Raw genomic sequence first — 14,377 nt, forward strand, 5'->3', positions numbered from 1 at the left:
TTCAAACCTGCCATCAGTCCACATGCAGTATAAACGCTCCCTAGAAAGATTTTCATTGGCAGAGATGGCAGGCTAATCTCAGATCTATGGTTTGGAAATCTTCCCCTAGGGCACAAGGTAGGACTTCTGGGGGTTGTGAAAAGATTTTTTTTCTACTGCTGTCATTCTTGAAAAATATTCACATTAACTTACTAAGCTATCTATTTGTGGGAAACTCAGAAGTAATATATTCTTTTCCAGGTATCCATGGCTTTGAAGCTCCAATACTTTGGCCACCTTATGCTAAGAGCTGATTCATCGGAAAAGACCCTGATGCTGGGAAAGATTGAAGGCAGGAGGAGAAGGGGACGACAGAGGATGAGAGGGTTGGAAGGCATCACTGACTAAATGGATATGGGTTTCAGCAGGCTCCAGGAGTTGGTGATGGACAGGGAAGCCTGGTGTGCTGCAGTCCATGGGGTTTCAAAGAGTCGGACATGACTGAGTGACTGAACTGAACTGAATTTGATATTAAGATATTAAAACTAATTTTACCTGTTACTTTTTTTTCCCCAAATGTGGCTACTCAAAGATGTTAAATTATCTTTCTGACTTGCTTAATATTTCCATCAGACAGGGTGCTTAGGGCTGGTGCACTGGGATGACCCTGAGGGATGGGATGGGGAGGGAGGTGGGAGGGAGGTTCAGGATGGGGAACGCATGTACACCCGTGGCTGATTCATGTGAATGTATGACAAAAACCACTACAATATTGTAAAGTAACTAGCCTCCCATTGAAATAAATAAATATTAAAAAATTTCCACCAGGCAAACTCTAAGGATGTTTTTTAAGTTTTTAAATTTTTATTTTATATTGGAGTATAGTTGATTTATAATGCTCTGTTTCAGGTATGTACCAAAATGATTCAGTTATACATATAAATATAACTGTTCTTTTCCCATATAGGTTATTACAGAATATTGAGTAGAGTTCCCTGTGCTATAGAGTAGGTTCTTATTGATTATCTACTTTATATATAGGCAGGTTCTAAGGTAGTTTTTTTTTTCTTTATTATTTCTTTATTTATTTTTCTATGTTTGGCCACAAAATAGAAAAGCAGGACCTCAGTTCCCCAACCAGGGATCAAACTCGTGCCTGCTACAGTGGAAGCGTGGAGTCCCAGCCACTGAACCTCCAGGGAAGCCCCAGGCCCTAAGGTTTGACCAGGGTGTTCTATGCCTGAGAATGGGCAGAGGGACAAGAATGATTAGAGACATACAGGTCAAAGAAGTGAGAAGCCAAGTTATAGAAGAGATCATCCATGTACAACTAGCGGGAAGCTGTTGTACAATACAAGAAGCCCAGCCTGGTGCTCTGGGATGACCCAGAAGGGATGCGTGCGAGGGAGGCTCAGAGGGAGGGGGCAAATGCGTACTTACGGCTAATTCACGATGATGTATGGTAGACACCAAGGCAACACTGTAAGGCAGTTATCCTCCAGTTAAAAAGAAAAAAGAAAAATCATCCATGTAGAAATCAAAACCTTCCAAAATGACAGGGATAAATGTTGGGAGAGACACAAGCCGTGTGCTTAAAAAATTTAAGGAATGAGAGGCATCCAGGAGAAATATCAGGTGGTATGATCTAGGGGGGGGGCTTCCCTGGCGGCTCAGATGGTAAAGAATCCACCTGCCAATGCAGGAGACATGGATTTGATCTCTGGGTTGGGAAGATCCCCTGGAGAAGGACATGGCAACCCACCCCAGTATTCTTGCCTGGAGAGCCCCATGGACAGAGGAGCCCAGAAGGTAGAGTCCACGGGGTTGCAAAGAGCTGGATGCAACTGAGCGACTGAATGACAAATAAGAATGATCGAAAGGGTACCTGTGCCCGCCAACGTCCGGCCATCCCCCTCCTGCAGACAGTGAGCACCCAACAGGGAATAACTCACCTCAGGTGCTGTGTATGCTATGAACCAGGTTCTCCAAGGCCTCACCCAAAGGTGAGACCATCTCTAGGGAATGCGGTACACGGTCCAGGCTCAGGGACATCAGATTCTGGTTATGAACAATAGACTTGAACACGTCTTCAAACCGGGTACCCACCGAGACATAGGTCAACCTGCAGAAAGACAAAACAGCGGGAGAGTTGCAGCCTCCGTCCCACACAGAGTATGCACCTCTTCTCTGTGTCATTCTTCCTGCCCTCCCTCTTCAGGCCAAAACAGATTCTCAGCATTTATCCCATGTTGCTCTCCACCTCAGACTCCCAGCCAGGTCAGGGGATGTCTGTTAATTTCAAAGTCAGGTTGTCCAAGGACCTACTGTAGAGCACAGGGAACTCTGTTCAATATTATGCATTACCTTAAATGGGAAAAAAGAATTTGAAAAGGAATAGATATGTATTTCTTGGACTATAAGGAGATCAAATCAGTTAATCCTAAAGGAAATCAATCCTGAATATTCATTGGAAGGACTGATGCTGAAGCCTGAAGCTCCAATACTTTGATTATCTGATGCACAGAGTTGACTTATTGGAAAAGACCCTGATGCTGGGAAAGAGTAAAGGCAGGAGGAGAAGGGGATGAGAGAGGATGAGATGGTTGGATACCATCACTGATTCAATGGACATGAACTCGGGCAAACTCCAGGAGATGGTGAGAGACAGGGAAGCCTGGTGTGCTGTAGTCCATGCGGTTGCAAAGAGCCGGACATGACTGAATGACTGAACAATGACAACAGGGGAAAAGAACTTCTCCGCTGATCATCTCAATGTCAGATAACCATTTGTAACATAAGCTATGTATGAAGAATATTCTATTCGATCTATACCAGGCTCTGATAGGAAGCCTTTCAAATATGGGGAGATGGGGACTTCCCTGGTGGTCCAGTGGCTAAGACTCTGCACTCCCAATACAGGGGGCCCAGATTCAATCCCCAGTCAGGGAACTAGGAACCACATGCCATCAGTAAGAGCTCGCATGCCGCAACTAAGGCTTGGTGCAGATAAATAGATGCATGCATGCTCAGTCAGTCCTGTCCAACTCTTTGTGACTTCACGGACTACAGCCCACAAGGCTCCTCTGACCATGGGATTTCCCAGGCAAGAATTCTGGAGTGGACTGCCATTTCCTTCTCCAGGGGATCATCCAGACCCAGGGATGGAACCCACATCTTCCTGCATTGGCAGGCGGATTCTTTACCATTGAGCCACCTGGGAAACCCAGAGATGGAAGGGGGTAACTATTATTCCCGGGGGAACATCTGAGGTGGGGTAAACCAGCACCTACCAGAGTATCTGAAGGCGACAGCAGGGATGTTTCAGAGCTTTCACAGGATCCGTTCTGACACGTCATCAAGGTCACTGTTACGGATTTCCAGCTCCCAGAGGCTCTCCTTAGTGTGCAGTAGGTTGCAGAGGTCTCTCCAACAGGCAAGGGTCCTCATTGTACTACTTGGAGGAAAAACATCATTCTCTAGAGGAACAAATTCAACTCCAGCCATTTCAAAGATAACACATACTCTAAAGTATCTTCTCAGGGAATTCTCTGGAGGGCCAGTGGTCAGGACTCTGCACTTTCACTGCCGAGGGTGTGAGTTAGAGTCTTTGTTGGGGAACTAAGATCCCACAAGTTGTGTGGCTTGCAGACAGGCAAATAAGTAAGTAAATGAATAAGGGGCCTTCCCTGGTGGTCCAGTGGTTAATAATCCTCCTTGCAATGCAAGAGTGACATCGGTTCAATCTCTGGTCCGGGAAGATCCCACGTACTGCAGAGCAACTAAACCCGTGCACCACAACTATTGAGCCTGCACTCTAGAGCCCGGGAGCCACAGCTACTGAGCCCAAGTGCTGCAACCACTGAAGCCTGAGCGCCCGAGAGCCTGCGCTCCGAAACAAGAGAAGCCACCACAATGAGGAGCCCATGCACTGCAGCTGGAGGGGAGCTCCCACTCGCCACAGTGAGAAAAGCCCGCACAGCAATGAACACCCAGCACAGCCAAAAACAAAATAAATAAATAAATCTTTAAAAAGTAAATAAATAAGTACATAAGTAAGTAAATAAAATATCTTTGGAGAGTGCCTGTTACCTGACTCAGACTTAATACTTGGAAGAAATAAAGTATGGTGAAGTGTGAAAGACGATAGACCCACAAAAGCATCAGTAGTCACTGCGTCTGTAGGCAGGCGAGATACAACTTATGGAGGGCAGCGTCTTTGAGTGTGAGGATGCTCATTATTAAGAAACATCAATATGAATGACACACGTTGCACGTTACCTACAACTATGAACATCTCTAAGAAATTCGCAAGCATGACTCGTACAACTATGAACATCTCTAAGAAATTCATGAGCGTGACTTCAGTTCCTCTGCACAACTGAAAAGCAGAGGTCAAACCAGTGATTCTTAAAGAAGGGACGTTTTGGACACTTGGCAATGTCTGAAGATATGTTTTATCATCACCACTGGAGAGAGGGAATAAGTTCTAGTGTTTTCTTGTGGGTAGAGGTCAGTATTACTACTGAACAGGGCAGTCCCTGACCACAAAGAATTATCTGGCTCAAAATGTCATTAATATTGACATTTAACCCAGAAACCCTGAGTTAAACAGAAATAGAGAGATTTTAAAAATCATTGGTTCAATAAGAGACTAGATCAATTTCTTCATGGCCTTCAGTCTCTTGTTATAGTCAACAAGCAGTAGAATTATGGGCAGGCCTTAGGAATACAGGAATGAGCAACTTTTTTTAGAGGACTCCACCTGTGCCCAGACACACAGACACATGTATCCCAGTGTTCATCGCAGCATTATTCTAGGACATGGAAGCAACCTATATGTCCATTGACAGGTGACTGGATAAAGAAGTTGCAGTACATATATACAATGGAATATTACTCAGCCATAAAAAGGAAAGCATTTGAGTCGGTTCTAATGAGGTGGATGAACCTAGAGCTATTATACAGAGTGAAGTAAGTCAGAAAGAAAAACAAAATATCATATATTAACACATATATATGGATCTAGAAAGATGTTACTGATGAACCGATTTGCAGAGCAGGAGAGAGATGCAGACACAGAGAACAGACTTGTGAGCACAGCAGGGGAAGAAGAGGGTGGGACGAACTGAGAGAATAGCATGGAAACATACGTTACCATGTGGAAAATCAGATAGCCAGTGGGAATCTGCTGTATGACACAGGGAGCTCAAATCCAATGCTCTGTGATGACCAAGAGGGGCGGGATGGGGTAGGAGGTGGGGGGGAGGTTCAAGAGAGAGGAGACATATACGTATCTACGGCTGATGCGTGTTGCTATACGGCAGAAACCAACAGAACGTTGTAAAGCAATTATCCCCCAATTAAAATAAATTTAAAATATTTAAGTAATAATTCATTTGAGTTCAGTCACTCAGTTGTGTCCAACTCTTTGCGACCCCATGAACCGCAGCACGCCAGGCCTCCCTGTCCATCACCAACTCCAGGAGTCCACCCAAACCCATGTCCATTGAGCCGGTGATGCCATCTAGCCATCTCATCCTCTGTCGTCCCCTTCTCCTCCTGCCCTCAATTTTTCCCAGCATCAGGGGCTTTTCCAATGAGTCAGTTCTTGGCATCAGGTGGCCAAAGTAATAATTTAAATCCTTAAAATTTTTTTTAAAAAAGAAAGAAAAGAAAACTCACCTGGAAGTTAGCCTTTTTGGCTGTGTGTCTTTAAAGATGTATTGAATACTCAACTCAGTTTTCTGTAGAAAATGGCAATGCTCCAGACAATATAATGAAACCAAGAGATCTTTGTGTTTTTGAATATAAGTGGTAACTTCTAAAATAGAGCCCGTTATCCGTTTTACAAATTCTTCATCCTGATTCTCAACGAGACAACAGAACAGAGGCATGTGGTGCTCCACTGCTTTTGGATTATCACCCAAATTATTTCATTTTCTCTAGGAAGTACTGATTAAATTCTCCTGTCAACAGGTGATAGTCAAAGGCTGTCTCAAAAATTTTTCTCATTAAGAAGACCGAAAACAGAAGTAATTACCGGGCTAAAGTCATTGTGTCTTTCTCTTCTCTCTTTATACAATTCACAGATGGAAGGAATCAGACACTCAGTTAATATCAGCATATATGCTATGGATGTACGACTCCTGGATTTTCAAGTGTACGAACATGTGATGGTCTTTATGGTTGCTGCTTGGCAAAAGAATCTTCAGGGCCTTCAACTCAGGAACATGAGCAGCAGTAAACCCAGCACTCCCGAGGTCCCCATTACTAAAACACAGGATGACACAACCCTTCCAAGGCCAGCAAACACTGGCACTCCAGGAGGACTCGGCAGCACCGACGGGCGCTAACTGCAGACTTCCATGCCAGTGTGTTGGAAAGAAAGCAGGCATATAAGTCAGTAAGCATTTGGCATGAGAATTTCCCATCATCCCGTCTCCATCTGCCAACTTAGGGCCATGCAAGTGACCCAGCATAAGCTGGGCACGTGGCACAGGTCCACAAACGCATCCTTCTCTTGCACCAGCTGAGGGCAGTCAGGGCCTTCCATCTGTCCTTGAAGAATAAGGTGAAGTACTTCCTCCTCTTTTCATTGGGGAACTTCAGGGTCACGGAGTAGTTGTTCTCCTTTGTGAATGCTCTCCTGGCAGCCTCATGTTCAGGCCGGGAGGGGACAAGGAATGAGGAGCCTGGCACCATCTTTCTTTTCACCAAACAGGACAGGAGCAGCGTCAGCGACACCTGCTTTCTGCTCTCGCCGCACACGGCGGATTCATGATCGACAGTCAGATCAGTCTCCACGTTGTCCATGTCCTTGAGGACGAAGAGGAGCTTTCTGGGATTGGACAGAATGGGAAAGCAAGAGAAGCAAAGATCAGAATCCAACGGGAGCCTGGCCACTGGGTCAGTCCTTGGCAATCAGCTCAACCAAGCTGCACGCAGCCATCAGATCTATGTTGTGAGAAGGGAGATGAACTGTGTACAAGAGGACGCCTTCCCAGATGTCCCCGTGTGTCCACTGTAACAGCATTACTTTACAATCATCACTTTGCCAGCAGCCTTCTCTCCCACCAGGAACACGTTCCAGCCCTTTCAATGTCGTTACTAGGATTATACACAGCATTAAGTATGCTGAGACCACCGACTATCATTTCTTGGTAGAATTTATTGTGAACTTTTTCAAAAAGGCATTTTTTCCCACTAGGGGAGGGTTTTTTCCCTTGAGGAGGACTTCATAGCTTTCTTTGATACCTAAGTCAACGAGCACAGGGCAGAAGAAATATAGAACAGATTAAAAATTCAATGTACAAATATTATATATATATATATATATATATATATATATATATATATATGTCCTTTCTTTGACACCTGGAGCCTCCCCCACCTCAGGTTCTCATACTGCCCAACCCAGTGTCAGGCTGACTGAAGCCCTCCTCTTGGCTCCTATGGGCAAAGTGTGGAGGCCTCCTTCACTGATGCTCCAAAAGCAAAGATCAACAGGTGTCCAGGTGTGTGTTAAAGATGTATCCTCCATCAATACATTTAGCTCCTGGGGGTCCCCACCGAATCCAAAGGCCTGAGACAGAGAAGCCACTCCAAGCTCACAAAGAGGGCTGCAGCACCCAGCCCCCAAGCCCTGACGGAAGACTAGCGCTCTGAATAAAGAGGGCCTGGTCACCAATACTTCACTGACAGCCTTGTGAATGTGGGTAATACGGGGAAGATAGAAAACAATTCAGAGTCCAGCCTGAATCATTCTCCTGCTGGCCAGCTCCACGTCCCAGGGCTTCAGATGCCTGAGACTGCTCAGAGGGCTCCCATCCAGGTGGAGCAGCCCCAGGGACAGAGGGCACATGGAGGACCTTTCCCAGGACCTGAGTCCTCTAGCACCAGGTTACACGAGAGCTGAAATAAGAGTCCCCAGGACTCCTTCAAGCAAAACACAAGGGTCTAGAGAAACCTCGGGGCTTACACGAGACAAATGTTTATCAGATGATTTAAAAAGAAGGGTGAATGTGGAACATATTCTCAGTAGTTATGAAAATGTTAAGTTTGAACACGCAAGCAACTGCAATATTGCTCCATCACAGGGAACATGGAAAGTGTTTTCTTCAGCTCCGAATTCCCACATCTCTGCTGAAATTCCTCATCTTTACACCCATTTTCCCCCTTCTTTTCCTCTAAGCTATTTGATGTATTTGTAATAGTATTCCATTTTATTTCTTTATTATTTCTTTGGTCGTGCTGGGTTGTTGTTGCTGTGCATGGGCTTTCCCTAGTTCCAGAGACAGGGGCTACTCTTCATGCAGTGCGTGGCTTTTCACTGTGGTGGCTTCTCTTGCTGCTGAGCACAGGCTCGGCTCTAGGTGCACGGGCTTCGATAGTTGCAGCACGCGGGCTCGGCAGGTGTGGCTCGTGGGCCGAGTGCACAGGCTTCAGTAGCTGAAGCTCACAAGCTTAGTTGCTCCGCAGCATGTGGAAACTTCCCCAGATCAGGGATAAAACCTGTGTCCCCTGCTCTGGCAAGTGGATTCTTATCCACTGTCCCAACAGGCAAGTCCTATAATAGTTTTTAAAGGCTGTGTCTTTCAATTCAAACATCTGGGTCATCTACAGTTCTAGTAGTGGCCATTCTTTTCTCTTGATTATGGTCACAGTTCCCATGTCCTATATACCATGTTTTTTGTTTGTTTTGTTTTTTTTTTTTTTTTTTTTTTACATCTTAAGCTGTATGTCCCATCACTTCATGGGAAATAGATGGGGAAACAGTGGAAACAGTGTCAGACTTTATTTTTGGAGGCTCCAAAATCACTGCAGATGGTGACTGCAGCCATGAAATTAAAAGACGCTTACTCCTTGGAAGAAAAGTTATGACCAACCTAGATAGCATATTCAAAAGCAGAGACATTACTTTGCCAACAAAGGTCGGTCTAGTCAAGGCTTTGGTTTTTCCAGTAGTCATGTATGGATGTGAGAGTTGGACTGTGAAGAAAGCTGAGCGCCAAAGAATTGATGCTTTTGAAGTGTGGTGTTGGAGAAGACTCTTGAGAGTCCCTTGGACTGCAAGGAGATCCAACCAGTCCATTCTAAAGGAGATCAGCCCTGGGTGTTCTTTGGAAGGAATGATGCTAAAGCTGAAGCTCCAGTACTTTGGCCACCTCATGCAAAGAGTTGACTCATTGGAAAAGACTCTGATGCTGGGAAGGATTAAGGGCAGGAGGAGAAGGGGACGACAGAAGATGGGATGAATGGATGGCATTACTGACTCAATGGACGTGAGTTTGAGTGAACTCTAGGAGTTGGTGATGGACAGGGAGGCCTGGCGTGCTGCAATTTACGGGGTCGTAAAGAGTTGGACACGACTGAGTGACTGAACTGAAGCTGTATGGTGTATATTAAAGAACAGAAGAGAAGGGAGAAGACCACCCCTACTTCCCATAGGGCTTTGAGACTCAATACAAAAAACAGGGGTCTCTTCACTTTCCAGTCCATCCCAATTCATTTGAGGTGATGTTATATCAGCTCCTTCTCCTTCCCAGTTCCCCACATTTTGAACTAGCCTGGACACACACATATGTAAACACACAGCTCTTCAGCCAGGAGCCAATGACAACTCCCCCAAAGTTAAGCACAAGTAAGGAGAAATAGGAGCTGCATGCACACACGCCCATGAAGCCCACAGAGGTTTCCCTATAAATCCTTCAAGTGCCTCAAGATCTACCCCACACATCCACCGAAGGAGACCTCTTAAGACCCCAAAGAGCCTCCTGTGTGTTCAGATGTTGTTGTTTAGTTGCTCAATCGTGTCTCTTTTGTGATCCCATGGACTGTAGCCCTCCAGGCTCCTCTTTCTGTGGGTTTCCCAGGCACGAGTACTGGAGTGGGTTGCCATTTCCTTCTCCAGGGGATCTTCCTGACCCAGAGACCAAACCTGGGTCTCCAGCATTGCAGGTAGAAATCTTTACCACTGAGCCACCAGGGAATCCCATGTAGATACTGCATCATGAAAACCAAAACCAAGCATTTCCCAGGGGGTTCAGCTCAGCATGAAATTTCTTCAGGGAACTGGGCAGATCTATAAAAGTTGCATTTTAGACCTGTGGGATCAAGGTAGCCTTGAAGTGTGACATCTGGATGTTGACTGAGTGATCTGGCTTTCAGACACTGCAATTTGACCACACATGACATGTATTATAGTCCTTGCTATTCAAAAACCTAAATGGCTGATCTGAAATTGATTTAGAGCGTGGCACTGCCTCTTGACCAGAGAGATTGACATGGCATCCTCCTTTACACGCCAGTTCTTTGCTTCTTGTAGCTAAAACACCCAGTTACCCAGCAGGAGAGGGTTTGCCTGAAAGAAACGTCCAGTGTCCACGCTAGGACCTTACTGCCTAGTCTCTTCAATCTCCCAGAGTGGGCAGTGACACGAGTAAGCCTAAAGAATGATCGCTGGGGCCGCTGTGTCCAGGTCACCCTGACACCACCATCATTCCCAGCTCCTCTTGTCCATGTGCCACATCTGGACCAGTTTACAGACCAGAGGCAAAGCAGGGCCAGGGATGTTCATAACCTTGAGCCTGAGGGACTTTCAGCTTTGTAGGGAGGAAGATAATAACCCTCATTTCTCAAACTGTGCTATCTATGCCACGCCACTGAACATGGGCATCATCTCACTGGGTGCTCACAGGCACCCTAGGAAGCAGGTACTGCTGCCAACCCATTGCAGACAAGGCCTTCCTGTTGTAGAAAAGCAGCACAGACAGGCCTTATCCCTCTTTAATCATTTAAAGGAAACACAGAATAAAAATTTACAAATATGTGTATGAATGTGTATATACATATGTGTATCTATGTATATACACATATATAAGTATGTACAATATATAAAATAACATGCTGACTTTTTTGAACTTTGAGGATTGCAACTTTCATTGAAATGAAAGCTTTCCATGCTCTCACTGCAGGTGTGCTGGTGTTTCTTCAGGATCATTACCTTTTCTTACATTTAAAGGAATGGCAGAAACTCTACTAGTAACGATGTCTTTCTTTAATCCAAAAGTGGAGGAAAAGGAATGCAGAAAAAAAATTTTTTTCCACTGTATTGTCAGAGGCTGTTAGATAAATTATTTCTATTGATTTAGTTGTGTTTATTTACAAGAAGTGTCCTAATTTTCATGGATATGCACTTATTTAATAGCTGAGGCTTAATCTTTTTGACTTTGCATATGAAATTTTCTTTGAGTGCTCAATCTAATAGCCTGAGTGTCTTAAAGCAGCAATCAAAAGAAACTTGTACAAATATAACAAAATGTTAACTGTATAATCTAAGAGCATAAGAATAGTCACTATAGACTTCTTTCCATTTTTCTGCATATTTGAAGTTCTTTACAATAAGTTGTTCAGGGATAGGGGAAAGTCACCTGCATGATACTAACAAAGCTTGACTTCCCATGGATCGCTTGCAAGGCTGCTAGTGGGAAAAACGGGTATCCGTGTTTCAAAGCTATAAAGAAAAAATTTAAGGAAGTCTTATTTTCACTGAGTAAAATTTAGAAAAGGGACAAAAAAAGAATCTCTCACAAGTTCACTTACACAGGTATAGAAACTTTCAGTATATTATTATAGTTCTTTTCAATCCTTTTTGTGTATATACTATTTGTACTATTTGGTTATATACTTTAATATTTTGAACACTTTTTAAAAAATAGAACGTCATTTGATTAATGGCTGCATGGTATTCCATGATATAAGTTATATAAAGATACCATACTATAGTTTCCAAACTTATTCAACAAAATCACCTGGGAAAATTCTTTGCTGCTGTTAAGTCGCTTCAGTCGTGTCTGACTCTGTGTGACCCCATAGACGGCAGCCCACCAGGCTCCCCCGTCCCTGGGATTCTCTAGGCAAGAACACTGGAGTGGGTTGCCATTTCCTTCTCCAATGCATGAAAGTGAAAAGTGAAAGGGAAGTCGCTCAGTCGTGTCCGACTCCTAGCGACCCCATGGACTGCAGCCTACCAGGCTCCTCCGTCCATGGGATTTTACAGGCAAGAGTACTGGAGTGGGGTGCCATTGCCTTCTCCCCACCAACTAAATAAGAATCTCCAGGGATGGCAAAGAATATGAATTTTTGAAGCTTATCCTGTGATTATAATGCATTTAATTAACCTAATTAATTAGCACATACTTCATTTGTTTAATCCCTTATTTTCAAAAGTTTTCAAATTTCTGCTAAACAACAATCACAATAACATACCTGTAAGGACAGGTATCTCTCTGCATACATATACAATTATTTCCTAAGGACAATTAAGTAGTTTGTTTGCTTTTTAAAAAGAATTTAGTAATCAGGGACTATGGAATAACTGCAGTTCAGGGAGTGCTCACGCCACCACAATCATAGAATTCTACAGGAGACTCATCTAGGGTCAACTTGGAAGTTAAAACTCCTAACAACCCTTGAAAAAGTCCTAAAAAACTGAGGTTTGCCTTCTCCCTTATCTCCATAATCACAAAGGTCCTGCTCAAAAGGGCCTGCTTGCGTATAGCTCTGAAATTGGCTCTTGCTATCTTCTGCTGTTGTATGCTGTTTTAAAATACAGATATGTTAGTTCACTTTGTGTGGATCACAACAAACTGTAGAAAATTCTTAAAGTGATGGGAGTACCAGACCACCTTATTTGTCTCCTGAGAAACTTGTATGCAGATCAAGAAGCAACTGTTAGAACTGGACATGAACAAGGGACTGGTTCCAAATTGGGAAAGGGGTTTGTCAAGGCTGCATATTGTCACCCTGCTTATTTAACTTATAGGCAGAGTATGTCATGTGAAATGCTGGGCTGGATGAATCACAAGCTGGAATCAAGATTGATGAGAAAAATGCCAACAACCTCAGATAAGCAGATGATACCAATCTAATGGCAGAAAGTGAAAAGGAACTAAAGAGCCTCTTGATGAGGGTGAAAGAGGAAAGTAAAAAGCTGGCTTAAAACTCAGCATTCAAAAAATCAAGATCATGGCATCTGGTCCCATCACTTCATGGCAAATAGATGGGGAAAAAGTGGAAGCAGTGACAGATTTTATTTTCTTGGGCTTCAAAATCACTGCAGACAGTGACTGCAACTATGAAATTAAAAGATGCTTGCTCCTTAGAAGGAAAGTCATGACAAATCTAGACAGTGTATTCAAAAGCAGAGACATCACTTTGTCAACAAAGGTCTGTATAGTCAAAGCTATAGTTTCTCCAGTAGTCATGTATGGAAGTGATAGTTGGACCATAAAGGAGGCTGAGCAAAGAAGAATTAATTCTTTCAAACTGTGGTGCTGGAGAAGACTCTTGAGAGTCCCTTGGACTGCAAGGAGATCCAACCAGTCCATCCTAAAGGAAATCAACCCTGAATATGCATTGGAAGAACTGATGCTAAAGCTGAAGCTCCAATACTTTGGCCACCTGATGGGAAGAGCCAACTCACTGGAAAAGACCCTGATGCTGGGAAAGACTGAAGGCAAGAGGAGAAGGGGGTGGCAGAAGATGAAATGGTTAGAGAGCATCACCAACACAAAGGACATGAATTTGACCAAACTCCAAGAGATAGTGAAGGACAGAGGAGCCTGATGTGCTAAAGGTCGAAAAGAATCAGACCCGACTTAGCAACTGAACAACAAGGAATGATAGTTCACATAACTAACCCCAAGAGCAGTTTCTTAAACTTAGTCCCAGAGATTCCTAGGTATTTTCAGGGGTCTGCAAGTGCAACACATTTTGGTTTCAATGCTGTTTCCATTTTGGTGGCAATATACATATAAGGTAAATGCTAGACAAGTCACCCAATATCAGGGCCTGCAGTCTAATGTTTAATATCAAATGACGCAAGGTCACCACTCAAAGAAACTTAAGCCAATGTTTCTAAAACTAGAATGTATGGACATACTCCCAGGGTTCCTTGAGAAAACTTTTCCTTTAAAGGGAGCAATGGCACCCCACTCCAGTACTCTTGCCTGTAAAATCCCATGGACGGAGGAGCCTGGTAGGCTGCATTCCATGGGGTCGCTAAGAGTCAGACACGACTGAGCGACTTCACTTGCACTTTTCACTTTCATGCATTGGAGAAGGAAGTGGCAACCCACTCCAGTGTTCTTGCCTGGAGAATCCCAGGGACGGGGGAGCCTGGTGGAATCCCGTCTTTGGGGTCGCAGAGTTGGACACGACTGAAGCAACTTAGCAGCAGCAGCAGCATACCGTACTGAAAACTGAGAACCACCTGCTTAGAAGAAAAGTGTCATACTGCTTTTCCTTCCAGAGCAGCACCCAGCCCAGGCTCAGCACTGGGCAAAAGTTCAGGCTGCATGATTCTGTGCACCATCGGATCACTTGTAAGAGATCTCCA

General features: G+C 44.2%; 1 long non-coding RNA gene across 1 annotated transcript in view; it reads right to left on the bottom strand.

Moving 5' to 3' along the window:
• LOC109571677 (uncharacterized) overlaps positions 1 to 9,077 on the bottom strand; it is a 28,783-nt gene extending 19,706 nt beyond the window's left edge. Inside the window, exons 1-4 of the long non-coding RNA XR_011561524.1 lie at positions 5,662 to 9,077; positions 3,270 to 3,430; positions 1,932 to 2,101; positions 1,420 to 1,475 (exon numbers count right to left, since the gene is read on the bottom strand). This is a non-coding gene — a long non-coding RNA (uncharacterized lncRNA). The remainder of the gene's footprint in view (positions 1 to 1,419; positions 1,476 to 1,931; positions 2,102 to 3,269; positions 3,431 to 5,661) is intronic.
• Positions 9,078 to 14,377: the final 5,300 nt, after the last annotated feature.

The sequence above is a fragment of the Bos indicus genome, chromosome 18 (genome assembly GCF_029378745.1).
Source record: "Bos indicus isolate NIAB-ARS_2022 breed Sahiwal x Tharparkar chromosome 18, NIAB-ARS_B.indTharparkar_mat_pri_1.0, whole genome shotgun sequence".
Classification (NCBI taxonomy): domain Eukaryota; kingdom Metazoa; phylum Chordata; class Mammalia; order Artiodactyla; family Bovidae; genus Bos; species Bos indicus.